Source organism: Haliotis cracherodii, unplaced genomic scaffold (genome assembly GCF_022045235.1).
Source record: "Haliotis cracherodii isolate W230 unplaced genomic scaffold, xgHalCrac1.p SCAF_8, whole genome shotgun sequence".
In the NCBI taxonomy this organism is placed as follows: Eukaryota; Metazoa; Mollusca; class Gastropoda; order Lepetellida; family Haliotidae; genus Haliotis; species Haliotis cracherodii.
Genome location: NW_027266341.1, coordinates 3,548,979 through 3,575,748, shown reverse-complemented (window position 1 = coordinate 3,575,748; position 26,770 = coordinate 3,548,979). Strand labels below are relative to the sequence as shown.

At 39.3% G+C, this 26,770-nt stretch overlaps 1 protein-coding gene across 1 annotated transcript in view; it reads left to right on the top strand.

The window, feature by feature from the left end:
* Positions 1 to 797: 797 nt before the first annotated feature.
* Positions 798 to 26,770, top strand: part of LOC139450130 (protocadherin-9-like) — a 129,308-nt gene continuing 103,335 nt past the window's right edge. The window contains exons 1-2 of the mRNA XM_071231783.1: positions 798 to 860; positions 1,078 to 1,120. The gene's annotated coding sequence lies outside the window, so the exon portion shown is untranslated. The remainder of the gene's footprint in view (positions 861 to 1,077; positions 1,121 to 26,770) is intronic.

Here is a 26,770-nt window from a genome sequence, read left to right as displayed (position 1 = left end):
TACAGTGTGTTCAACATGGTCTGTATACAGTGTGTTCAACATGGTCTGTATACAGTGTGTTCAACATGGTCTATTTTTACACTTTATTCCACTAATGGATGACCCCGTGGCCTGCATATTCTATGTCTGTTATGTCTATGTCTCTAAATAATTGCATATGACCTACATGTATCGTATGTAACTGTGCATAATTTCGCATGACCTGCATATACCATGTGCGTCCCCTTTGGATAATTCCCCATAGATACACAAATTATTTTTATCCTTGTGTATAATTAATTCCCTGTGAACAGCAATGTGATTGAAATATGTAGAACTCTCCATGACCTACACATACGGTGTTTATACACTCATGTATACTTTCGTCATCATTGAACACCAGAACGATAAATTACAAACATGTCTACAACCTTCCAACGCACAGTCACCGAATCATCAAGTGGCATGCATTATTCACAAACATTGCTGTATCAGTAGATATCAATAAAACAATAGTTTCCTAATATTTTAAAATATAGTATATTTTACAGTATTTGTGTTGTTTTTTTCCGATAGACGTCCCGGCACCGCCTGCTGGTACTGCAAGCCTTATGCTATGACCGTCATCGAGATACCAGACAAGCTACCGTAACAGCTGGTGAATGAGATACATTGTAGTTCATATTTCGAAATGCTGGCTCGCCTTTGTTTCATAGAGTTTGCGGGCCACAAAGGATTGCTAGTATGGTTCATGTTGAATGATTTTAATATACAGAATCTAGAATCAAACTCTAGAATCAATACTTGTCCCAGGTTGAGCAGTTCCACCAGGACGTATATTCCAGCTTGACACTGTCCACGAAGGAGAAACATACATGCAGGTACATCCTAACGTGCAATTACTGATGATGCCAAGAGCTTAATTTTTATTCTTTCGAGATTTTTTTTTTTTTTTTGGGGGGGGGGGGGGCAAACAGGGCCATATTGTATTTTTTAAATGTTCTAATAATAATGTTCTTTTCAAACGTCCCAGCCTGAGAAGCATCCGTCTGGAACGATTACAATAGGAATTTCAAATACTGTGTCTCTGGTTTGTAGGTCAAATATTGCAGAAGTGGATTCTTGTGGAGAAACGATAAACGTGAGTACATAGTTTCTGAATATGTGTGATGTGAAATATGACTTCATCATATCCATATTGTGTAGATATCGCTAACCATGTAATATGTAATGTTGCCTATCAATGTCCCTCTTTTCCAACCATCATACAGTGGATTAAGATCATATGCTTGAATTTGCGGTAATCATGCATTATGTAATATTGTCTATCAATGTCCCTCTTTTCCAACCATCATACAGTGGATTAAGATCATATGCTTGAATTTGCGGTATCAATGTCCCTCTTTTCCAACCATCATACAGTGGATTAAGATCATATGCTTGAATTTGCGGTAATCATGCATTATGTAATATTGTCTATCAATGTCCCTCCTTTCAAACCATCATCCTGTGGATTAAGATCATATGCTTGAATGTTGATATAACTATATGCTCCTAGCTGTATATACTCGAGTACAACCCTAAGTTATAACCTATATCAGCAGGAAGTATATCGTTTATATAAGTAACTTTGAGTGGAGCTGTATAGTCAATTCTTATTTCTTATTAGGGCTTACTAACTACAATGATTGCAAGGATCGTTGAATTATATTTATGACATCAATGAGATCTATTTCCCACGACGAAAATGAACAAGAAATGTCTAACTCAAAGAAATAGACATAGAACAGACACTGGTTACAGGAAAATAAGCACCACTGTCTCGATAGCCGGCGTAATTCGTACAGAAACTACCGAGTCAGAATAATGTCCATGTGCACTTACCCTGATTTTATGCCACGGTAATAATGTTTAAAAAACTACTTCTGCAATTTGGTTGTCTAAACTCTTAAATTTGACAAAAATGCTAATCCCCTTCACTTAATTATTTCACTTTTTTCCTGCCCAAACTTGCGTAATGACACCACAGAGAATACCAGCAATTTGACAGCTTTTAACTCTGACTGGTTCTTACTAATATGTGCGCATTCAGTCAGCTACAGGGCTATTTGTCCACTTCTTGATAGGCCCTGTGTGGTAGCACTTCCTGTCACGCGCAGAACGGCGGCACCGTAGGTAGTAATCTTTTCCGCATTAATTGCTGTCATTTCCAGTAAAATAACCATACTGACAAATAAGGGTGAATTATGTTTTCCAGCTGTCTGTTTTTGAGTCGACGTTGTTTATAAGCAGGCAATAACTGGGAAACTAATCGCTGGGAGAAAGTTTGGAAGTAACTAACTCGCACAAGCGGAGCGCCACCAGTGTGATAAATGGATTGCACTGGTGCCTGTGGAATACTGAAGTGTGATTGTAATGAAACGTACCAAGGGTCCCTACAATTACAATACACACTAAGTGATAATACTCCTATAAAATGGCGTTACGGTGAGTTTGGTTTCATAACAAATTGACATTTTAACGATTTGGGTGTTCTAATGGGTTTGGCATTACAACCAGATAGTTGTCACAGTAACTTAATTTTCGTATATGAAAAAAGCGTGAAAAAAGAAACAAGGTTGTTAACACTATATTTATATATTGAAGGAATTTAGCAAGTGTTGTTTTTTTGTTGACTGTCAAAAACCTCTTGCAGACTGTAAATGTTTGTTGTTTGGGCAAACATATCTTTCATGTACAGTGTTTTCCGGGTATGCCGGTGAACGTTTCAGTGTGTCGTGGTTTCTTCTGCTTTAAACCTTTGTCTTTAACTAACATTAACTAACTTTTTTCTGCCACTGGCTTTGATGATAGCTCAATGTGACTGTTTGAGCGAAATTGTGAGGAGTTAACCATTAGATATTTACAAATATTCAGATAAATAGTTCATTCCTTTATGAACGGGAACATGTTGGCTATATTCAGATTGATATTCCATACACCGAACGTGCGTGTGTGCGTGTGTGCTGTTGAGTGAGTGAGTGAGTGAGTGGATGTGTGTGTGTCTCTCTGTGTGTGTGTGTGTGTGTGTGTGTGTGTGTGTGTGTGTGTGTGTGTGTGTGTGTGTGTGTGTGTGTGTGTGTGTGTGTGTGTGCTTGTTCTAGTTCGGACTTACATGGTTTTGTAATGCCAACCCACTGAGATACCATGCAGCGGTATACCCCTTCAGACAAGGTATACTTACTCCGAGGCGACTCCAGGCAGCGTAGCAACAAGTACCATTTTGTTATGACGCGTCCTGGGATCGAACCCCCGACCTGCCACTCTCCAGACAGACGCTCTACCACTAGACCTCGAACGATTATTGAAGGAGTCTGGGACGGAACAGGTCACAGTACTATATGTTTGCCGTCAGAGTGGTTACCCTTTGCCTTTTGACTGATTGTCATCTTTTCACGGCGCCGTTTGGTAGCCAAGTGTTTAAAGCGTTCGCTCGTCACGCCGAAGGTCCGGGTTCAATTCCCCACATGGGTCCAATGTGTGAAGTCCATTTCTGGTTTTTCCCGCCGTGATATTGCTGGAATATTGCTAAAAGCCGGCGTAAAACCATACTCACCGTATTTCCATGATGACGTTACTATCAACCACTTGTTTGGCTAGCCAGATTCATTTCGGTTTGTTGGTTGTTTAGCGCCGCACTTAACAATATTCCAGCTGTATGACAGCGGTCTGTAAATAATCGAGTCTGGGCATGCAATCCAGGGACTGATATTGAGAACAACGATCCACGCTGATGAAGTACTGTGACAAGTCAACCAGATCACCGAGCCTGATCAACCGACCTTCTTTGTCGGCCCTTACGACCAGCAGAGGATGCTGGAAACCTATTCTAACACAACGATAATAAACAATCTGCTATGAAATATCTGTGACATTTCTGAGTGTGACGTGAAAGAACATTATCTCTCCATGACCACCTAAAAAGACATGTGCGTTGCAAGAGTTCCCCTTGATGAAGGCAGTAACACTTTCGGTCTCCGTTGTTTAAGCAATGTTTAGTGGGTCGACATTATATCCAGTTTATCGTGTAAACGCATTAGCGTTTTCTCCACTTTGTATCCGCATTGACAGGAGACTGACAACAAGAGCGTAATTAGCGACTGAGAGACTGAAAATAATAAGCAGTAACTGTTAAAAAACTGAAATAATTAAGCTGTGTTGACAAGATGCTAGATCACGCGGAGCCGTTTTGTGTAGAAGCATTGCTCATGCGAAAACATTATTTGGGCGTTCTTTAAATGTGGAACAAATATTTGACCTTAAAATCCTCGACACCGCACGAGAAACACCTGATACCATATCCGTTGTATTGTGGCAATTATGGTCCACGCAATACAACAGATTCAGTATACAGACGAACTAGATACTAATTATATTCAGTTTGCAACTGGGACTATTGTTAGTGCAATTTGGAATGTCATGTTGACGATTTGACTTGTATGTGATGTCTGGGTTATGAACACATACTTTGAGAATCATGTGTAGCTGACATTTCTGTCCTGTGTCACCTAAATGCTTGCTTTACTGTCTATTACCATCTTCAGACATGAGGTGATCTATATTTTATTCATGTCAGGAATGTGTGTATTTCAAACTATCGTATTCTTCAAGTTTCGCTTAATGACGCTGCCAAATGGCAGGTTTATCACTGGAATGCTAGATTGTGTCGTTGGCAACATGGAACGAGTTCCTGAAACCCTCTGATTCACATCGTGTGTCTGTTCTCAACTTATATCGGCCAATCACCACGTTCTCGCGAGACCGAAGGAGCGAGATTCTCGTGAAATGTCGTTATGAGTTGGGTAAATATTGAACGTTATGCTAAACACTGTTTATTCTCAGCACTTGATAGGGAGGAAGATTATCACTGTAAATTTGATCACAGAAAGTCACATAATTGTTCACCTTTGACGTTCCTTGGGTGTATCACATTAAACTATGTTAGTATGATATTTCAGGTTAAAGGGAAATTGACACGTTGAAGAAGATTGTTATAAGAAATATGATATTTAACGTCACAAGATATCAACGCATTTTATGTTCTTATCACGAACCTATAAACCCCCGGATGATATTCTGATATTTGATGTGTTAACATTTTTGTTTTTTTATGTTATCAATAAAACAACATTTTCTAATCTTTTGACAGTTCAATTGATAGCGGTTTCTATTGTGGAGTTATGACTAACTCAGTTGTTGGTATAAACATAATTCAATTGACGAATCAACTACGTATACAAAGACATTTCAAGTTGTTGACAGGTTTCAAATAATGACAACTTGTACATGAGAACATGGTTTAAAAAGAGCTTCGTGCTTTTGGCGGTTTGTAATCAATCCTCAGTTAAACGCAATGCCATACAATTTGTGTAAATTGTTCTTGTGCTCGAAAATTTGATATTCTAGTGGGAACCCTGGGATTTTGTAATCTGGTTGACTATTGTTTTAGCTACAGCTGCAAAACCAGATATGTTTTTAATTAAAATAAATAAATAAAATACCAGTTTGACGGTGTGAGCGTTAATCCGTTTACAATACGACCCCTTTTTCAGATCAGCTTCGATTTCCGACTTGGTTTGATACGCACGAGAGTTGATACAATGATATCATTTTATTTAAACATACTTTATGCTCAAGGATTCAGCACACGTCCCAAATGAGGTGGCCTACTCTCAAAATATCTACACGATTAGCGTTATATAATGACACAAATGAAACTTGTTCATGAAGCAGGGTATACACAGAGAGAAGCGGGTAGAATGTAACACGTGACTGCTTGAACGTGGCAGATGAGATTTAGAGCTGATAGGAGCAGGACGCATCGCGAGATGCTCCTAGTCATAGCTTGCGTGTTTTTAGAGCCCTACTTGGGCTATACTTCCATGTGCATACTTCCATACCAGGGACGTTAGGGCTATACTTCCAAGTGTATACTTCCATACCAGGGAAATTAGGGTTATACTTCCAAGTGCATACTTCCATACCAGGGAAATTAGGGCTATACTTCCAAGTGCATACTTCCATACCAGGAAAATTATGGCTATACCTCCATGTGCATACTTCCATAACAGGAAAGTTAGGGCTATACTTCCATGTGCATACTTCCATACCAGGGAAGTTAGGGCTATACTTCCATGTGCATACTTCCATAACAGGGAAGTTAGGGCTATACTTCCAAGTGCATACTTCCATACCAGGAAAATTATGGCTATACTTCCAAGTGCATACTTCCATACCAGGAAAATTATGGCTATACCTCCATGTGCATACTTCCATAACAGGGAAGTTAGGGCTATACTTCCATGTGCATACTTCCATACCAGGGAAGTTAGGGCTATACTTCCATGTGCATACTTCCATACCAGGGAAGTTAGGGCTATACTTCCATGTGCATACGTCCATACCAGGGAAGTTAGGGCTATACTTCCAAGTGCATACTTCCATAACAGGGAAGTTAGGGTTATACTTCCAAGTGCATACTTCCATACCAGGGAAATTAGGGCTATACTTCCAAGTGCATACTTCCATACCAGGAAAATTATGGCTATACCTCCATGTGCATACTTCCATGACAGGGAAGTTAGGGCTATACTTCCATGTGCATACTTCCATAACAGGGAAGTTAGGGCTATACTTCCATGTGCATACTTCCATAACAGGGAAGTTAGGGCTATACTTCCATGTGCATACTTCCATACCAGGGAAGTTAGGGCTATACTTCCAAGTGCATACTTCCATACCAGGAAAATTATGGCTATACCTCCATGTGCATACTTCCATACCAGGGAAGTTAGGGCTATACTTCCATGTGCATACTTCCATACCAGGGAAGTTAGGGCTATACTTCCATGTGCATACTTCCATACCAGGGAAGTTAGGGCTATACTTCCATGTGCATACGTCCATAACAGGGAAGTTAGGGCTATACTTCCATGTGCATACTTCCATATCAGGGAAGTTAGGGCTATACTTCCATGTGCATACTTCCATAACAGGAAAGTTAGGGCTATACTTCCATGTGCATACTTCCATACCAGGGAAGTTAGGGCTATACTTCCAAGTGCATACTTCCATAACAGGGAAATTAGGGTTATACTTCCATGTGCATACTTCCATACCAGGGAAATAAGGGCTATACTTCCAAGTGCATACTTCCATACCAGGAAAATTATGGCTATACCTCCATGTGCATACTTCCATACCAGGGAAGTTAGGGCTATACTTCCATGTGCATACTTCCATACCGGGGAAGTTAGGGCTATACTTCCATGTGCATACTTCCATACCAGGGAAGTTAGGGCTATACTTCCATGTGCATACTTCCATACCAGGGACGTTAGGGCTATACTTCCATGTGCATACTTCCATACCAGGGAAATTAGGGCTATACCTCCATGTGCATACGTCCATACCAGGGAAGTTAGGGCTATACTTCCAAGTGCATACTTCCATACCAGGAAAATTATGGCTATACCTCCATGTGCATACGTCCATACCAGGGAAGTTAGGGCTATACTTCCATGTGCATACTTCCATACCAGGAAATTAGGGCTATACTTCCATGTGCATACTTCCATACCAGGGAAGTTAGGGCTATACTTCCAAGTGCATACTTCCATACCAGGAAAATTATGGCTATACCTCCATGTGCATACGTCCATACGAGGGAAGTTAGGGCTTTACTTCCATGTGCATACTTCCATACCAGGGAAGTTAGTGCTATACTTCCATGTGCATACTTCCATACCAGGGAAGTTAGGGCTATACTTTCATGTGCATACTTCCATACCAGGGAAGTTAGGGCTATACTTCCATATGCATACTTCCATATCAGGGAAGTTAGGGCTATACTTCCAAGTACATACGTCCATACCAGGAAAATTATGGCTATACCTCCATGTGCATACTTCCATAACAGGGAAGTTAGGGCTATACTTCCATGTGCATACTTCCATACCAGGGAAGTTAGGGCTATACTTCCATGTGCATACTTCCATACCAGGAAAGTTAGGGCTATACTTCCATGTGCATACTTCCATACCAGGAAAGTTAGGGCTATACTTCCATGTGCATACTTCCATACCAGGGAAGTTAGGGTTATACTTCCATGTGCATACTTCCATACCAGGGAAGTTAGGGCTATACTTCCATGTGCATACGTCCATAACAGGGAAGTTAGGGCTATACTTCCATGTGCATACTTCGATACCAGGGAAGTTAGGGCTATACTTCCAAGTGCATACTTCCATACCAGGGAAGTTAGGGCTATACTTCCATGTGCATACTTCCATACCAGGGACGTTAGGGCTATACTTCCATGTGCATACTTCCATACCAGGGAAGTTAGGGTTATACTTCCAAGTGCATACTTCCATACCAGGGAAATTAGGGCTATACTTCCATGTGCATACTTCCATACCAGGGAAGTTAGGGCTATACTTCCAAGTGCATACTTCCATACCAGGAAAATTATGGCTATACCTCCATGTGCATACTTCAATACCAGGGAAGTTAGGGCTATACTTCCATGTGCATACTTCCATACCAGGGAAATTAGGGCTATACCTCCATGTGCATACTTCCATACCAGGGAAGTTAGGGCTATACTTCCAAGTGCATACTTCCATACCAGGGAAATTAGGGCTATACTTCCATGTGCATACTTCCATACCAGGGAAGTTAGGGCTATACTTCCATGTGCATACTTCCATACCAGGGAAGTTAGGGCTATACTTCCATGTGCATACTTCCATAACAGGGAAGTTCAATTTGTACATAATGTCTTTATTGTAAATATCTTTTGGGTTTATTAAAAGGGTCGAATTTCCTTTTTCAGTTATAGTTTTCATTTGAGGGGTTTCTGCTCCTCAAGACCAGCGTTTTACATTTACTTAGTCCATTACTGTGGTTCCTTATACTGATGGACAGAGAACACCAACTGAACGTGATCATACCAGGGAGTAGCACGTTTTTACCAATTTCTGAAAATCTATCAATTATTATTTTCTTGAAGTTAAATAAAATGGACATTCTGTTACGTAGTGATAGACGATTCCACACGGAGAATAAGTTACAGAGATAGTTAGGACTGTGTATTGAATCATTTGCCAGTAAGTCGTAATTTAACTGACTGCACGAGTAACGTAATTTTGTGAGCAATATATCGTATTTCCCTAAAGCACAGGAAAAAATAAATATGAGCCCATTTGTTTTTGTATTTTGGTTTTGGTATTGAAAGAGCTTATAATACTGGAATCTCAAACTGATACGGGGAAATCATTCTATAATTTCACAGTAGACGGAAAAAGAACGACAATGATATACACGAGGGCCGATACATCAACGTGCCAAAGACATGCATCAAACCCATGGCATGAAATGGCCGCTTGGAAAGACTTCATACATTTGCACCTCTGTCAGTTGCAAGAAAGATTTATGAATGTGATGATGAAGTAAAAAACGGTAATTGCAAAATTTCTTTCACACATCAACATAAACACACACCTATGTGAGAAGTTACACCCGCGTTCTAAATCAACCCAACTGCAGCATTTCATAAAATTCAGTGTTTCAATGTGAACAAATAGCGCCAGGTTCTGATTTGATGACTAAATTATTGGTAGCCTCTCAATATTACATAATGAAAAGGCCAACTGTCATTTCTGAAAAAAAACATGTATTTGTAAGGGGAGTGATACTGCAGTAATCCCATCCCTCGTTTTGTTGTTACGTTGTTGTGTTTGATATGGGATTATAATGGAGAAACGTATGAAGTACCTATTTATCACATAAGAAGAAGGTCAAAATTATAAAGTATTTTAGATAAAAGGGACAAAAAAATCTACAAATCTGTTTTTTTTTAATAATTATATAGATTAACAGTGTCTTGAACTTATAGGATAGGGTCGTCATTGCATGGCATACACAATACCCGCACTTGCTGTAGTTCATACACTGGGTCACCTCGTGGGATATAGCTTGACAAAAGGTACAACCGACCTTTTCATGTGACAAAAAGGATTTAACTTTGATAATATTTATATAGGTACCTACCCGAAGCTTCGGGAGCATTGAATACCCTTTGGCTTATTCACCGTGGGAGAATAATTCATATCTCACGTGCTGTTGTTATCATAAACGCATCTGAAATATGTATTGTTATGATACGTGCGTGTGGTGGTTGTACAGGTATATTGTCATTACAGGTGGGTGAGTTATCATAACACAAACAGGTAGGTTTATCATACCTGAACACCAGGTGAGTGATGTTGATGGTTTGTTATTTTCTTGAATGGTTTGATTTGTTTGTCGGCAACTTCAAGGGATTAGTAAAACATACAGACACCCATTTCCACGCCTTCGCGGAGCCAGGACCCGAGATTATACTCTGTAATGGAATAAATGAATTATGAAAATAAAAGTACCCTGGGAAGTAATGATTTATTATTTTAGAATCATCGTACATTTTATGAGGATGATGAGGGAGAGAGGAAAGCATTGATCATCTGGTTATGTACTCAAGACATAGGTACTTACTATACAACGGTGCCAAAATGGATGTCTGTCAATATTGAAGCCGGTAAAACATTAGTTGCTAAGGCTTTCAGAGAAGAAAACATTACAATTAAAAACAATTATATTTATTCATCATTCGATTTGGTAATTCAAGTATGATGACAAAACCATAAAAGCTCCTTTTTCAACATCAATATAATTGCCATTTAAAGTGTTTTAACTGTGGTCATCCGTTTTCGCGGACATAGAGTGACATTAAACAATCCAAACAACACTTTATAAACTTCTTGCGGACTGATATCATATTTGAACTTTTTTGACATTTTTTGCTAATCGTTTCACATGAAAAACGTTTCTCACTTAAAATACCTCCGAAAGGAAAACGAAATGCCTCAAAGACAGGAACTACGACCTGTGAAAATACACGTTGCAAGATAAAAAAATCTTGGGTAATTTCACCAGATTAACACTTCTTCTAGAAGAATGTTTTTCTAGTTTTATGATTGACAGGCATGGCTTAGACTGGGGTCTTCACTCATTATAGCGTGTTCTCTTTAAACACTGTACATATGCCTTTCATCGACATCAATGCAACCGTCGAATTCCTCTCGAGCAAAGCGCGTTGCAGATTGTGGTATGATGGCGCACAAACATAACAGTTTGTCTCTAATCTGTCTTGTTGGGGCTCTCATGGATTCCCTGGGAAACATCACAGCACCTTGCTCACAAAACATAGTTTTAAATGTATGAATTGTGCACTTGAACTCACGTCTTTCTTTCTTTCGTTCCAATTATTGTAGCAGCCGAAAGCTTTCGTCACACTGGTGAGTTGGTTACAGCGTGACATTTATGTCAGGTTTTTCCTCGGCCTCGTGTCATTGCACACTGTGTCATTTGGTATATAAAATACAAGTTATTAGCATATTTGTCATGGTATTTTTTTTCTTTTAAACAGGACGTATTTAAATTTGACATATCGATTTGTTTAATTTAACTCGCATATATGACGCATCAAGCTTTAAGTGGAATTTTGAAGGGATGTAAATGTAATTTGTCCTTGAAGATACTGTGTTTAACATTGATGTTGCTGTTGTTGTAGTCGTTTTTTCATTCCTTATTGTGCGTGTTCAGGCCATTTATGTTGTGAGCATCTTATTTGTTTATATTCTGATATACACGGTATTCAATTGAAAGATACAAAAATTGTACTGATATTTTATTTTTGCACCATTTCCCTGAATATTGTAGGACACTTACAATTGCGTCTAGTCCGTCTACACTTCCACGAGATCAATGCGTACCACAAAATTGTTCAGGTTTAGTTGTTCAACGCCACACTCAGCAATATTCCAGCTATTTGACAGAAGTAAATACTCGTTAATGCAATGAAATGTGCGGGGGTAATATTTTGTTTGAATGGCTTCTGATATCAAGTGCATTATTGCATTTTCTAAAGCCAAGGTACGTAAATATTTTTCATGAAAAATGAATGTTATCATAGAATATCGTTCGTATCAACTTCAAATATATTTAGGTCATGTCTCGGTAGGTACACATAATGGTGCCTGTAGCATTCCAGTCACTGTCACGATGGATATTATGATAACAATGACAACAATAACGGTCACCACACAGTGAAGCGCTAAAGACACATCCCAGATGAACATGCATAGACAACGTTACGTTTTGTAATAATTAGTTTAACGGTTCACTAAGCATCATATCTCAGCTACCTGTGCAGTCTACAATATTTATAAACAGCAACAGAAACAATATTTTAAATTTCAAACTACCAGTTTCATATTTTAACAAATTCTGTTAAACAGAACAATTCTGATAGAATCTGTCACAACTATCCGAAACTGAGCCACGAAACGTGAACATGTGGATTGTTACTTTGAAAACATTCAACATGTAAACATTTAAACATGTAATTAAGTAACACCAATGTCACAAACAAAGCAGTAATCACATTCATCCAAACAACCGAGAAGACACCTGGTCGCTTATAACAAATTCAAATTTAGTGTCGCCAAATTCCACAGGCCTTGTCAGCGAACACTGATAAGTCACGATCAAGTTCAGCTCCTTACTGGCAAAATGTGACGCCGCAGTTTTGCAAACATTGCACTGAATGCTTTTTCCTTGTTGGGCAAATAACCCTTGATCCGAGAGCCGTGACCCTTAGGTTACCGTGGGATTGAAGCATTAAGAGCCCTACACGGGGGCAGTGGACGCGATGCGTAAGAGGAGGGGCTTCACGTTGAACATCACTCAATAATCTCCTTGTAGGGAGACTTGAAAAAGATGACGGTTTGGGTCATAAAATTCCATCTTTGGAAATCAACATTCACATTTGTGCGTTTTTGCTTCAAAATTATATTTGGAAACCGCGTTTTTAAATGCATATTTTATCAAATGTTTCGTTTGTAGTGTGTAACAAAATATAAAAATATTGGATAACGCACAATATGACACATGCTGACAAACTCTGAAACTTTGAAAAGGGTAAGGAATTTCAGATAGTGTTAAGCTTATGAAGACTCACAGCTCATATATGTTAATAGGGGTGATTATTGTGAGGAGTTGTGCTAGTGCACTAGCATCACGATAGCGTAACGCGAACGTTTAACTACCCATCATGTAATTAACCCGGCGATACACGACATCACGACAGGGCCTAAACGTCCGCCATGTTCAAGGTTTAACAGTAATTCAACAGACTTAAGGGAAGTGCCTACAGCACGATCTACCCGGAAATCGACTAGCCTAGAAATATCTAGGATACTATCGGTAATGTAAAAAGGCATCGATATTAACCATTGATTTTACAACATGTCATCGTCGTACAATGTATTTTCATCGGACCATGGACCATTGTGATGCATTGTAAGTTTGATAACTCATGACACTAATGTGTGAGACAAAACACTGACTTGTAACGCAGACGCACCAGTGACTTGAGGATACAAGCATCTTGAGTGATGTTTGTAGTTCGGATGTAGATGCTAAATCGCCTTACAGGGAAATACCCGCATCCAGGCTCTCATATATATAACTCCTAATGTCTATTTTTAGAAGTGCATTGTTTCCTCGCAACCTGGGACAGTATGATTAAGATGCGTATATCCCCAGGGTGAAATTCGATTTTCGGAATTTGACATCTCTCCAAAAGATGATCGCTTCGGGAACAAAAAACTCCCGACAAAAAAGGACCATTTGTTGGGTATAAAGAAGTAGTGGCATCTGTTTGTTTGACCGGGGAAATGTGTTTTAAATGAATACAAATGTCTGGGTTTACTTCTATTTTTTTAAAACTCAAAGACATTTTTTCCATCCATTATTTTTTTTAACGCTTCTAATGCAAATTGTAACGTCCCTCAACGAATATAGATACACGACGTGTTCAGTGTATTATGTTTTAGTAGAATTAAATTCCATTATCTATTTACTTGTGAACGTATCAATGTTAACTACCTTTATGGAACGTTAAAATCGAGCACAAGTTTGAAAGGGGATTTGAAATTCGAGAGTTACTGACAAGTCGAGAAGTGATTATCTGTTTAAATAGTTATTTAATAGTTTCTCCACACATCTAGATGGAATGAAGGGTGCAAAGGAAGGTCTTATCGCAATGCACATATGTTGCATGGTAGAGGTGACCTGTCGCCAGGTGTTCAGACGAGCCCACTTCACTGCGAGTTTGGCAGTCTCTACCGCTCCCCACAGCGAAAAGGTACCACATGCCTTTATGGATAGTGTAGTGATGAGTTGCGCCATCGGGGAGGTATATTGTTCACAAGTTTGTATCAACACAATATCGTTCATACTGATAAGATGAGATACTTATGGCTGGCTTTCTGACAAACTTAATATCGGAAGTTTCTTCTTCAAAGGTTTTGTGCAAAAGAAACCAATTTCTTTTCAAATGTAACTACAATGCGACCTCTTATGAAGTAGTTGTGAAGATTACGCCAAGTCGTGTCTAAGCTTTAAATCACAAATAGTACACTTTTTTCTCAAAGTTAATAAAAATGTTACGATTCGCGGGGATTCTGAGTCAGAATAGGTCCGAAGCAACCTATGCCAGTTGTAAAGGCGACCAAATGGATCCGGTGATCAAGCTCTGTAACTTGGTTGATTGTTTGTCATTGTGACCCGACAGCGTGGATCATTGCTCACATTATTAACATTTCCCAAACCACTTTTGCGTAACTATTTTCTAACATCAGTACCAAATTATTCTTTCAAATCGTATCATTACAATCATCATATTTGTAACATGCCTCCGGGTCTTCAGTTTGAGGAGTTTCAGCCAGCACTTCATAATGTTTACCTAGGCTCACATTAATAGAGGAAATATATCACATTCTCCATAAACGATTGCACTAAATCTGTGATTTATACATCAAGGAGGTGAAATTGGATTAATTTTACCATAAAATATTACTTGTAACTTTTATCACCAAAAATGTCTATATTCTCCAGTTTACTAAATAAAATCTTCTTGGCCAGAATGTATAGACCAAGTTAGATTGTTACTGAAACAAACACCCAAATATTTGCTATAATTTTGGTTTTGCCACTATTAACAGTGAGTTTTTCATTTATCACAGAAATATTCTAAAAAAATCAATTTGTTCTTGCAGTTCACCAACTTTGCTTGAGAACGTGATCAAATTATCTGCAAATATAAAAGAAAAAGTTGAACCAACATCTGAATGTAATTGAATACCGTTTGCACGACTGTTATGGATTCCTGATGCTAATTCATTTATGAAAAGGGAAATAATAAGGGACTCAAAATACATCCTTGGCGCACGCCAAATTTGCATTTAAAGATATCAGACATTTCACCCATGTCTCGTACACAATTTTTAAGATTAACATATGTACTACATGGTAATTTCAGTGATTGTAAACGTGACCTCACTTTGTGTATAAACACAGACGAGCCCGCTCTATGCAGGGTTTGACCGTGGCACGTGTGTATATAAATATAGATTCGTTTTGCTGCTAACATTTCACGGGAGCGGTATTAAAATTTCATGTTGTGTTTCAGGCGCTCCCCGTGAATATGTGAATATTAGTCCGATAGAGCTTAGAGTCATCAAACCAGACTGAGTATTTCTCCAGGGATAAAAACTTTCCAAGGATTGGTTGTAATCATATGTTAATATGCGGCAAACATAAACATTTATTCAATAAAAAAACATTTGAGACCTTTTAGTCAGGTAAACCCTTCGTCGATCGCGCTATGTTTGATCACATAACCTTAACAGATATAATTCAATAACACCGCCGGGAATTTTTATATCATGATTATTCATTTTTATCCGCTGTTGTTATCCAAACATGCGTATGATGCGTATTTATCATATATCCACAGCATGATACATTGCAGCACGTTCTCATGAATATGATATAATATGTGTTTTTCTAAACAAATAATTTCTTTGTCAATATTTGAGTTATGGCATCAGAAAACATTAGACAGAAACAAATTGACTTTGTGAACAGAAGGACTTAAAGCACCAACCAACAGCACACAACACCAATTTCAAACTTATTGCTATTTATATCAGTACATCGACTGAAATTTGGAATTCTATAATAACTCGTGAGGCAATACAATGAGATTTGTATGTGAGAGTGTTTAAATGTTTCTAATAATGGCGTTGCATCTGCTGTGCCATCTCGGCCATAACGCCAGCTGTCGAAATTTCCGATTAAGTTTCACAGTAATGAAATATATGTCATTGTGATTCGTGAGTCTGAGAATGGACCCTTCTAATAATTTGCGAATTTTGAAATAAGTGCGGAAGTGGCTTGTGACCGGGAGCTACATACTTAAAAGGGGCTCCCCCGATCTCCCCTCCATACACATACGTTAACAATGTCTACACGTAGCCCACGTACAAAATATCACAAATATTGGTCTGCTGAAAACAATCAAAGAATCAAAATGCATTTCTATGTTTGAAAACGTTCCAACGTACCAAACCAAACCAAAGCGTGACATGTAGTTGGTCAGCCTGATGAATGCTCAGATGTTGCGTGGTGGCATATAGGATGTAGTTTATCAGCCTGCAGGCTGTTAATTGTTGGCTTGTAAGATGCAGCGTGATAGCATGTATGATATAGCGTGATAGCCTGTAGGATGCAGCGTGATAGCCTGTAGGATGAAGCATGATAGCCTGTAGGATGCAGCATGATAGCCTGTAGGATGAAGCATGATAGCCTGTAGGATGCAGCGTGATAGCCTGTAGGATGTAGCATGATAGCCTGTAGGATGCAGCGTGATAGCCTGTAGGATGAAGCATGATAGCCTGTAGGATGAAGCATGATGGCCTGAAGGATGTAGCATGACAGCCTGTAGGATAAAGCGTGATGGCCTGTAGGATGTAGCGTGATAGCCTGTAGGAATTAGCATTCTATCCCATAGGATATAGAATGTACGATGAATCATGTTTGCATGTAGTCTTGACATGCTCCACAAGACAATACCCTGGTTTTCTTGCTTCGTCCAATCAACAACACCAAAAGAATATGAAAGGACGGGTACAGCATAAGTATTTGTGGCTTTTACTTTGTTGCGAGCGTTCAGCTCTGAACTCCAGATATACTTCAGTCTATTATTATCATCATCATCATTATTATTATTATTATTATTATTATTATTATTATTATTATTATTATTATACAACCACTACTACTACTACCACTACCAATGCTATTACATCTATCCCTCCAGCTACACCACCTATTTACCCTTACGTCAACTTGTTCTACACTCATCAATCCAAAGCTGGAACGTCTAAAGTATGAGCTGTAATCAAAACACGACGCAAGCCTCTCCCCCCCCCCCCCCCCCCCCCCCGTGTCCTCCTCCTCCGGTGAAGCTGATGTATGTGACCCCGGGGACATTAAACAGCCCCTTTACATGTCCAAATTGCGTTCACATGGTTATGCCCTGAACATGGCTGGTGACATCCTTTTTCTGTCAAGAACATCATATTTTTCTTGTGGAAATATGACACAAATGATAATGCTTCAATATTCATCCCATCGTGGACTTCAAAATTGGTTCTGTTGCATCAGAAATCAATATTACGTAGTGTTAAGACCGAAAAGAAAAGACGCGCTCGACAGATATTGTTAGATTGACTATCAGATATTAGATTCTAATACAACAGAAATTACAAGTCGCTGATATGCATTACACTCGCTCATGACATATGATTACAAATGATTTGTATTGCAGGGAGACGAGGTTTTGTTTGCGTTTGTGTGGAAACGAGAAAGATGTTATTTCGACATGTTAAAACCCAGAAGATGAGAGTGGAGATTTTTTGGAGGGTAAAGACATTTTAAAGACGAAGTTTGCATGGGTGGGACTTTGTCATGTCCTCGTTATGTCATCTCGGACAGTACAGGACTTGATAACCTGATAGTTTGATATCGGATATACTGTGAGCTGAATTTGTGTTAAGGATTAGACTTGCTTATTACATAGCGGTAACCGACATCATTGTTAGAGGAACATGCATGTACATGGCTGTACGTGGTTGTACATGGTATATTGTCCTGCGTGTACGAATGTCCCGGCAATGCGGTATCCTTGATTAATGCGGCTGTTTCCAGTTATATTTTGTCCAATTATATAAAGAACGTGTATAGCGTACAGATGGCGGCGGAGAGTAGATGGGTGGTGACAGCCCTCGGCATGGGAGTTTTTACTGCCTCGGTTCAATTCTCCGCTGATCCACTGGTTATGTCGCTGTAAACAAGTGACTGGGCTCGGAATTCCTGGAAGCAGGGTATGGGTACCCGGTGGCAATGAGAATATAGGAAGTTCAAGCGCCTAGGAGGCAACTGTGGTTGTATACTTCCCAGGGAGCTGAGAATGCTAACTGGAATGCACACTAATTAGTCGAGCTGGATAACAATGTCATCCGCTTTTGAGAATACCTGGTGGAGTCTTGAGCTTCATAAACGACTGTATTTTCAATATTATTAATACAAACTCGCCGTTGGAGCGCTGCTAGAAAATGCAAAACATGGCAAAACATCTCCCTCCCTCATTGCTTTAGTGATCATTACAATCGGGCCAAAGAACTAGTTCTGTCATTTTCAAATGCATGCTAGAATAAGACACACATATTCGCGTAAAACTGCTTTACTTCAAGAAACATACTCAGTGATAGCGAGTTTGAATCCCAGATTCGACCTGATTTGATCTCTGGTCGGTCAGCGCGTGTGTTTCCCAAAAGTGGAGAACACCTTCGACCTGCGTCACTTAGGGCTTCCGTCTTCCAATCAGCTGACATTTCGTCATACAAGTGTACGGCGTTTGTTCAGTTGGGTTACGATCACTTCCTATATCACCAGGAGGAACTTGGAACCTATTCTGTTCCCAAGTTTTCCATTGTATTCGTACATTGCCCCCAGAAACTAATGCTGTTCGTTAGAGGCAATCACACGTAGGGTGTTGACTTCAATGCAGAGCTATGGTACCTATATATTTAACCATTCTAACTATGCGTTCGGTTTCAAATTTTATTTAGTTCTTTTAAATCTGTTTGTTACTCAGGTCTACATTGTAAACACAGTGTGTTTATCTCCCAAATAAACAAATAAATTATCACTCATTCATGACTATTACCAGATTGTCTGAGCAATATGTAGGTACATGTATAAATGACATACCTGACAACCATGTTTTATTGTTTTAGCAAAATTACACCACATGAAGGCGGTCTGTAAATAGTCACGTCTGAACCAGTAAACATCGGGGTCCAATGACGTGCAATCAGTCAACACACATTACTTTCCAACCAATCCACATTTCACCCGGGTCTTACATGCACGATGAACTGAGGTGGAATAGGGTTAACATCTTACATGTACGTGACATATTGGGATACACACACACACACACACACACGCACACACGCACGCACGCACGCACGCACGCACACACGCACGCACACACACGTGCATGCACACACACACACCAAAACACACACACACACGTACATGCACACGCACGCACACACACACACACACACACACACACACACACACACACACACACACACACACACACACACACACACACACACACGTGCATGCACATCGCTAATTATCTTGGACGCGACGTTAAGCCCCACCTCACCAACCCACAGTATACTGACCCACAGCTGAGCATTCTATATTTCATCCCCTTAATACGGAGCTAATGTTACGTAGTTTGGTATTAGACAGCCAGGGATCAAACAACCTACCTTCCGCTCTCCGGGCAGACACTCTATCTACTACACCACGGAGACGGTCTGTGGATCGACGTCACAGACTGCTTTGATTGTTGTCCATGCTATGAACAACCTGATCATCGTTTATTTTCAGCTGCAATGCTGCAGTCTTCAGATGTAACATTCTAGTTGTTTCCCGCCAATGTTTTACGTGACATGCCATCCTTGTGGGGGAGTGCATCCTTGTTGGGGAGTGCATCCTTGTGGGAGAGTGCCATCGTGCAACGTCATTTGGTGTTACGCTGCCAGGGGATCGAACTACCGACCTTCCGCTCTACGGGCGGACATTCCACTACACAAAGGAGGCGGCCCAGAGATTAGTTTCATGATCATGAAGGTATTGATATGACATTGTGTATCATATTATGGTTCACAACTGCATCATTATTAAATATTGAGAGGGGCCTCCTGAGTCAGATGTTAATCTTCCCTTGATCAATACAAAAAAGTTGTGCTTGTTGATATATACTTGACAACCGATTACAATGTTGGTGCAAAAAATCATTAGCTTTACTTTTTTAAAGGAAATCAATCTATTTTAACGTAAATATTTGGATTTGTGATGTCTGTCTTTCTATAACACTAATGAACCGGTGGTAATTGATTTGTCATTATACCCCTGCTGTCCATGTCCTCTCAAAGCCGAGCGCCAGACAGGGTACCTTATCAGAAAATGGAAAAACAAACTTCAAATTCATATTTCATCACAAAAAGGAGTAGAAATAAAAACAATGCGAAGTCTCTGTTCTTGTACGGTACTTTGATATAATACAATATTCCCACTGAAGAGGTAAAAGCATTGCAGCTGTGAAATATGGATCAACAAAAGTTGGATCACCAAGACATTGATCACTTTGTCATCATTGCATTCATTATCTGAACTCACTTTGGAAAATACTAACATATGTCAGTCAGCGTATTCACTGCGCTGGGTAACTACTCGTTATAACAGAGAACTCAATACATGATCAGAAACACCTCTTTATAGAACACGGAAGTTAATTCCAGATAGATCGCCCTTCAGATCTATTCCTGAAACAGGGCTCCAGAATGAAAGCCTAATATTTAGCCGTCACTCAAACCCAATCTAGAAAAAATAAACAACGTGTGGTCAATGGAGTTTTCAATCTTGCGATTTTCCACCCACTTCTTTATTCAAATCATTGCATTCTCATTCCCGCTGACGACCCGTCCATCGTGCATTTCGGAACTAAAGTAATTGAATTGTCCCCGAATTGAACACTTGGCTTCTTTAGAATTTTAAGATATTGATACCAGGATCCCCCCTTTTGTTGACAGCGACATATGGGAGAAGTCATACACATTTCTCTCGACTCGCTTACAAAGAATGCGTTGACAGGTCCGTGATCACTCTCATCAGGAAGACATATTTATGCGCTGCGCAAATGTACATGGAAAAAAACGTACAATATTCTTCATCGTGTTGTGTATGAGTTATGATTTGAGTTACTTCGATCAAAGAGAGAACCTTTCTTGTTATATGTTCTTCCAGTGTGATAGCTTGCTGGGCGATTTGTATGCCGCTTGGTACGAGTTGAAGTATGCGATGCTAGACATGTATGATTAGGTTTTGATGGTGTCATGCTTAGTTTCCACGTGCGCGTGCGTGTGTGTGTGAGAGAGTCATTAATAAACGTATAAGATGCTGGTCCTTTTTATTTAGTAAGCAAGGTTTTTACGCCCCATTTACAATATGGACATATTGTACCCAGTGCTTGCGTGCGTGTTTCTGTTTCAATCAGGTGCTTGTTGTGATTTGAAACCTCTAAATGACCAATAATAATCGAGCATTTTTCAAATTTAATGTAGGATCGTTGTTGAACGCCGCACACAGACTAGAAGGCATGTGAATAATCAAGCCTGGAACAGAGACAGACAAGTGATTGATACAATGAGCATTGAGCCACACAATTGGGAACCCTCGGGGACTTAACCCATTGTGAATCGAACCCCGGAATTCTGGTGAGCCAATGATTTAACCACAAGACCACGCCAACACGCCAACACCCCTTATGTATTAGACAGTCTTCACCAAGTCTTTATGATAAATGCAAAAAGACGACGATGTTGTAACTGATAGCTGCATGGTCGATATATGTAGGAATCGTTTTTCCCATATTTATATCAAAGCTTATTACTTGTAACTGAATAGTTCAGATTTAATTAAATATGAAACAAACAACCCGTACTATTAGTTGAATGCGCAGAAGTTTGAAATTGGAGACTTAGCGTCAGCTTACCAACAAAATCGTGTGTTTATGCAAATAGTCGTTTTCATATCCCTTTGAAATACATAGCCTTTGGTTGTTTATAGGAAACGTAATTATGAGTGGAGAATTACAAAGCATCATGTGAAGATTAAAGCTGCCTTTTTTAATAAGGGCTTCCTGAATCACATATCAGATGTCTAATAAACGTCATAGGAAGTGTATTTTCAACAGTTAAAGTAAGCCTGAAAACCATTTTGTAATGTGCCTACATATAGGCCACACCACCACCCTCCTCCTCCCCTGAGCGGGGAGTTTTGATATTTTGGATCCCTCTCCTTAAAAATGCTGTATCCGCCCATCAACGTGGATCGGATGGCTGATGTGGATTGGTGAAAGCGTATCTCTGGTGATCTGGTGGTTTAGGGGGGACCAGAAACCTATGATTGTGGGTTCGAATCCCGGTTCGCCCCGATTGTGTTTCTAGGTTTGTCAGCATACCCGTGCTCGTGGGTTTCACCGAAGTGGTAAACGTCCGAGACCTGCATCACTTCGGGCTTTCCCATTAAGCTGACATGTCGTGATAAAACTGGAATATTGTTAAAAGTGGCGTTAACCCTACTCATTCACTCACTCACTCACTCTTGTAGTTTACTGAAATACTCGTGCTCGTGGGTTTCACAAAAGTAGTAAACGTCTGAGACATGCATCACGTCGGGCTTTCCTCTCGTATTAAAGGCACACTATGTTTGAACTGAAATATTGTTTAAAGCGGTGTTTATCCCACTCTCTTAACCAGCTCGTGTTTTGCTTCCCTCCCATCATAAGGTGACGGGCGTGAAATACGGTTCAAGGTGGAAACCAGGTTCCCTCAAAACCAAATACTTGTTTCATGTGTTCATATGATGCTTTGCTTCAACATTGCTTTCTGTTTTATAGTGAAACCGGTGCAACTACAGTTTGCCCACGGAATGTCTTCGAAATAAACATCAATCGAGATATCCTTACTTGAGACAACGAGAGTTGTTTGCAAATAGTACTTGTTTGCTCAATAAACTGGTGGACCAGTATGCATGTGTACGTTAAAGTTATACCGAATCGGACCCGTGAAGATACGGGGTACAATAGGTCTTCAGCAACCCGTGCTTGCCAAAGAGGCTACTAACAGGATCGGATGGTCAGGCTCGATGACTTGGTTGATGCATGTCATCGATCCCAATTGCGTGGATTGATGATCATGATATCAATCACTGGATTATCTGGTCCAGACTCGATTACTTACAGACCGCCGTCATATTGCTGGAATATTGCTGAGTGCGGCGTCAAACAACAAAGCAATCAATCAATTATAACGAATGTCATTCTCAATTGCCTTCTCGTAGCCTTACATTCATATTTAACAGCACATATTGGTTGCGTTTATTACAATATCATTATTAACTATAAAAGCATCAAAATGAACACAAATTCAATTATCATTGATCTGTATTTTTACATATTGTTCATTCAGTTGAGTATCAAGTGCTAACAAGCCAATCGCCTCCAATGAAACTCATGGACACTTGAAGCTATGGCTATCAAATATGAAGCAAGCTTTTAAAATCTTCTTCATAACTATTTCTCCAGATCCGTAATGTTTGACGTTAATTTGCCTCCTAAGTGCCCGGTCATATTTTATTACCTCTCGTCATTGTCATGAAATAAATGGAGAAGGTGATTATGCAACGGTTTAAATATGTTCGTTAAAAAATGCAAAAAGATACTTAGGAATGGAAGCTTGATTTCAACACATGAAATGCCTTTATTTGAAATCAATAAATGTGATAGCATGGAAGCATAAAGAAGCTGAAACGAGTTAATATTGTAACTAACAAGGACCAACGTGACTCAGAGATCTTTGAGAATGGATGCAGCATTTCCGATTCAAGTTTGCCGAGTTTCGCACTGGGATAACAAAGAAGTAAGGTTTTTCACGGGTGACAAACCAACCCCGGGATCAGTCTAATTCTTTCTCTATTCCTTGTAGCCGAATAGCTGTGTAATGATTTTTCTCACCTGTTAATGCTCGGCGTTGTGACGAAAGTGCTTTCGCTATAGATTTCTCCATCAAGACCATTGTTAAATCTTAACAAAGCTGTCCTCGTGGGTCTCGTGAGCTGCTAGAGTTCAGCAGGAAGATATACCAGGACAACATGTCGATACCTGCAATACTTGTACAGTAGTAACCAGTTAATGGTGTTAAAAATTGTAAGTGTGTTCTTTTGGTGTTCTTGTAACGTGGCAGAGCGGATAGAACAAAAGTATCTCGTTTGAGCAATACACTGAATTTGTTGATGGCATCGCATACCACAGAGAGTTTGCTATACGGCATTTGATGATTCCGTAGATCAAAGTACTTTGAGAACATGAGGGTTGCAATTTCATTTACAAAATGGAAGTTTCAATTCGTTCTTTTCTCAGAAAGTCATTTAGATACACTTTTACATAAAACGTTAACCAGATCAAAGTAATTCAACGTGACTTCAATTCAAGATGTAGGATCAATCGATAGATTCAATTAAAATTTCATTAAATTAGTGTAATGAAAATCATTGGAATTCTGTAAAATCACAATATCTGCTCAGAAATGCATATTTTAGTCGATTGATGACATAGATGTTGACGGATATCTGAATTTCATGAAAGGTACATTAATATGTATGATTCATTCTCGTTGTCTGCCATTAATTCACATTTCCCCTTAGTATTCGTCTTCCAGTGTCCTCATGTCAGACACACGGACTCAGTGGACAGAGAATGAACGGAGAATTTCCATATATTTGAAACTGTATAAATGATGTAGGTTATTACACCTGAATAATTTCATACCGCGGACCGACCTCAACAGTGTCTATTTGTCGAGGTTGTTCATTTCAATACTGGCAAATGAAATGAACAACGGTATCGTTTGTGTGCAGACGCGTGTCAGTCATTGACGAACAATCGTCGGCCGGAGGGTGATTTATGGCTATGCTTATTTCATTGAAATTGGATACCAAAAAGGCAAATAATAACACTTTATTAAAACGAAGAGTTGATCACGTGGCACTATTTTCTGACTTTTCGATTCGATGATTGCGTCGATATGTCTCAAGTGAAAAGATCCATGACTTCGGGTCGAGCATCTAATCTTTGACAGAAACTACTTTTTGTCTCTTTACTGCAATTCATTTGCGATAATTGAAATCAATTACATAACAAAGGTGCATATTTCACGTCAATGATCAGGTGAAGTTGTCATTAATGTTTGACAGCGGATTATTGGCCAGAATAAAGCAGACTTGGCGGTGCCGTCTTAATCGGCCACTGGAAGTCATTTTAAGCAGGCAAAGTGCTTTTTGTTAATTATGCAAGATATTTAAGAGAACATGATATAAACTAAACCAAGTATTATTATTTAAAAAGTGGACATCGTGGGAAGCAATTTATTCCGGTAAATTGAAAGGTATAATTTCACTCAAATAAGTAGATGTTCCGGGAAGGAATGCTGTGTTAATTGACTCTGATAAAATTTGTAAAGTTCCCTCTAAATCAAAATTTGACAATTATTCTAAAACAATCCCCTAACGACATAGACATATCCTATACGACAAATATCACATATAGTATATAATTTTATATATTTATTGGATACAAATAAGACAAGATCTTGAAGCTATCGTCTTTCTCTGAAATTGACAACAGGTTGTTAATAGCTGTCAATCAAGTGACGTAGTTGCGTGATCAATTAATTGAAATCTTTTCGCTGAAATACACGTCGTTTATAATGTCTTTAATTAATAAGTTTAAGTATATTAAACAAGTTACATGTGGTGAGACTTTGAAATTGTTTTTCACGCAACAGATGTTTTTACAATGATATATTATGATATATTGTTTTGTAATGTTGTTATTAACCGCGGATACTGTATCCACGATCCATGCGTGCACGTTTTGTGTACCAAAAAAACCAGGAATGCTTATTTAAAAAACTGGTTTGTTTTGCGAGAAACATTCAATCAAAATGTTCTACTGAAAACTATAGCCCTGGTGTCGTGTCCAAACAAACCTGGAATTCCATTATTTGTTTGATGTTTAACGACGCACTCAGCAAAATTAAGCTAAATGACGGATGTCTGTAAACAATCGGGTCTGGACCAGACAATCCAGTGATTGACATCATGAACATCGATCCACGCAATTAGTATCGATGACATGCATCAACAAACTCAGAGAACCTGACCACCCAACCTCGTTAGTCGCGTCTTTCGACAAGCATATGCCTATATGGCAAGCATGGGTAGATGAAGACTTATTCTACCCCGGATCTTCATGGGTCTGGAATTCCATTGTGACGTGTTTGGGTCACGTGTTACGTTGGCGCTTCCAGCCTTTGGGTGTAGCTAGATTTGACAAGTCAAGCCAGTATTTGAGTGAGTTAGTTTGGTTTAAAGCCAAATATTTCAGTTACATCAGGACGTGTCAGTTTCATGAGTATGAAAACAATATGAAAAACAGTTTACAGACAGACCAGGGATAATATGGGGGCAAACTTTTTTTCGAACTCACAACCGTCGGACCCGGGCGAGGCTAAGGAACATTGGGCAAAGGAGACCCTCTTGTCATAACATCTCGAAGAAAACATCATTTGAATTGGTATGGGTTTAGCAGATATAT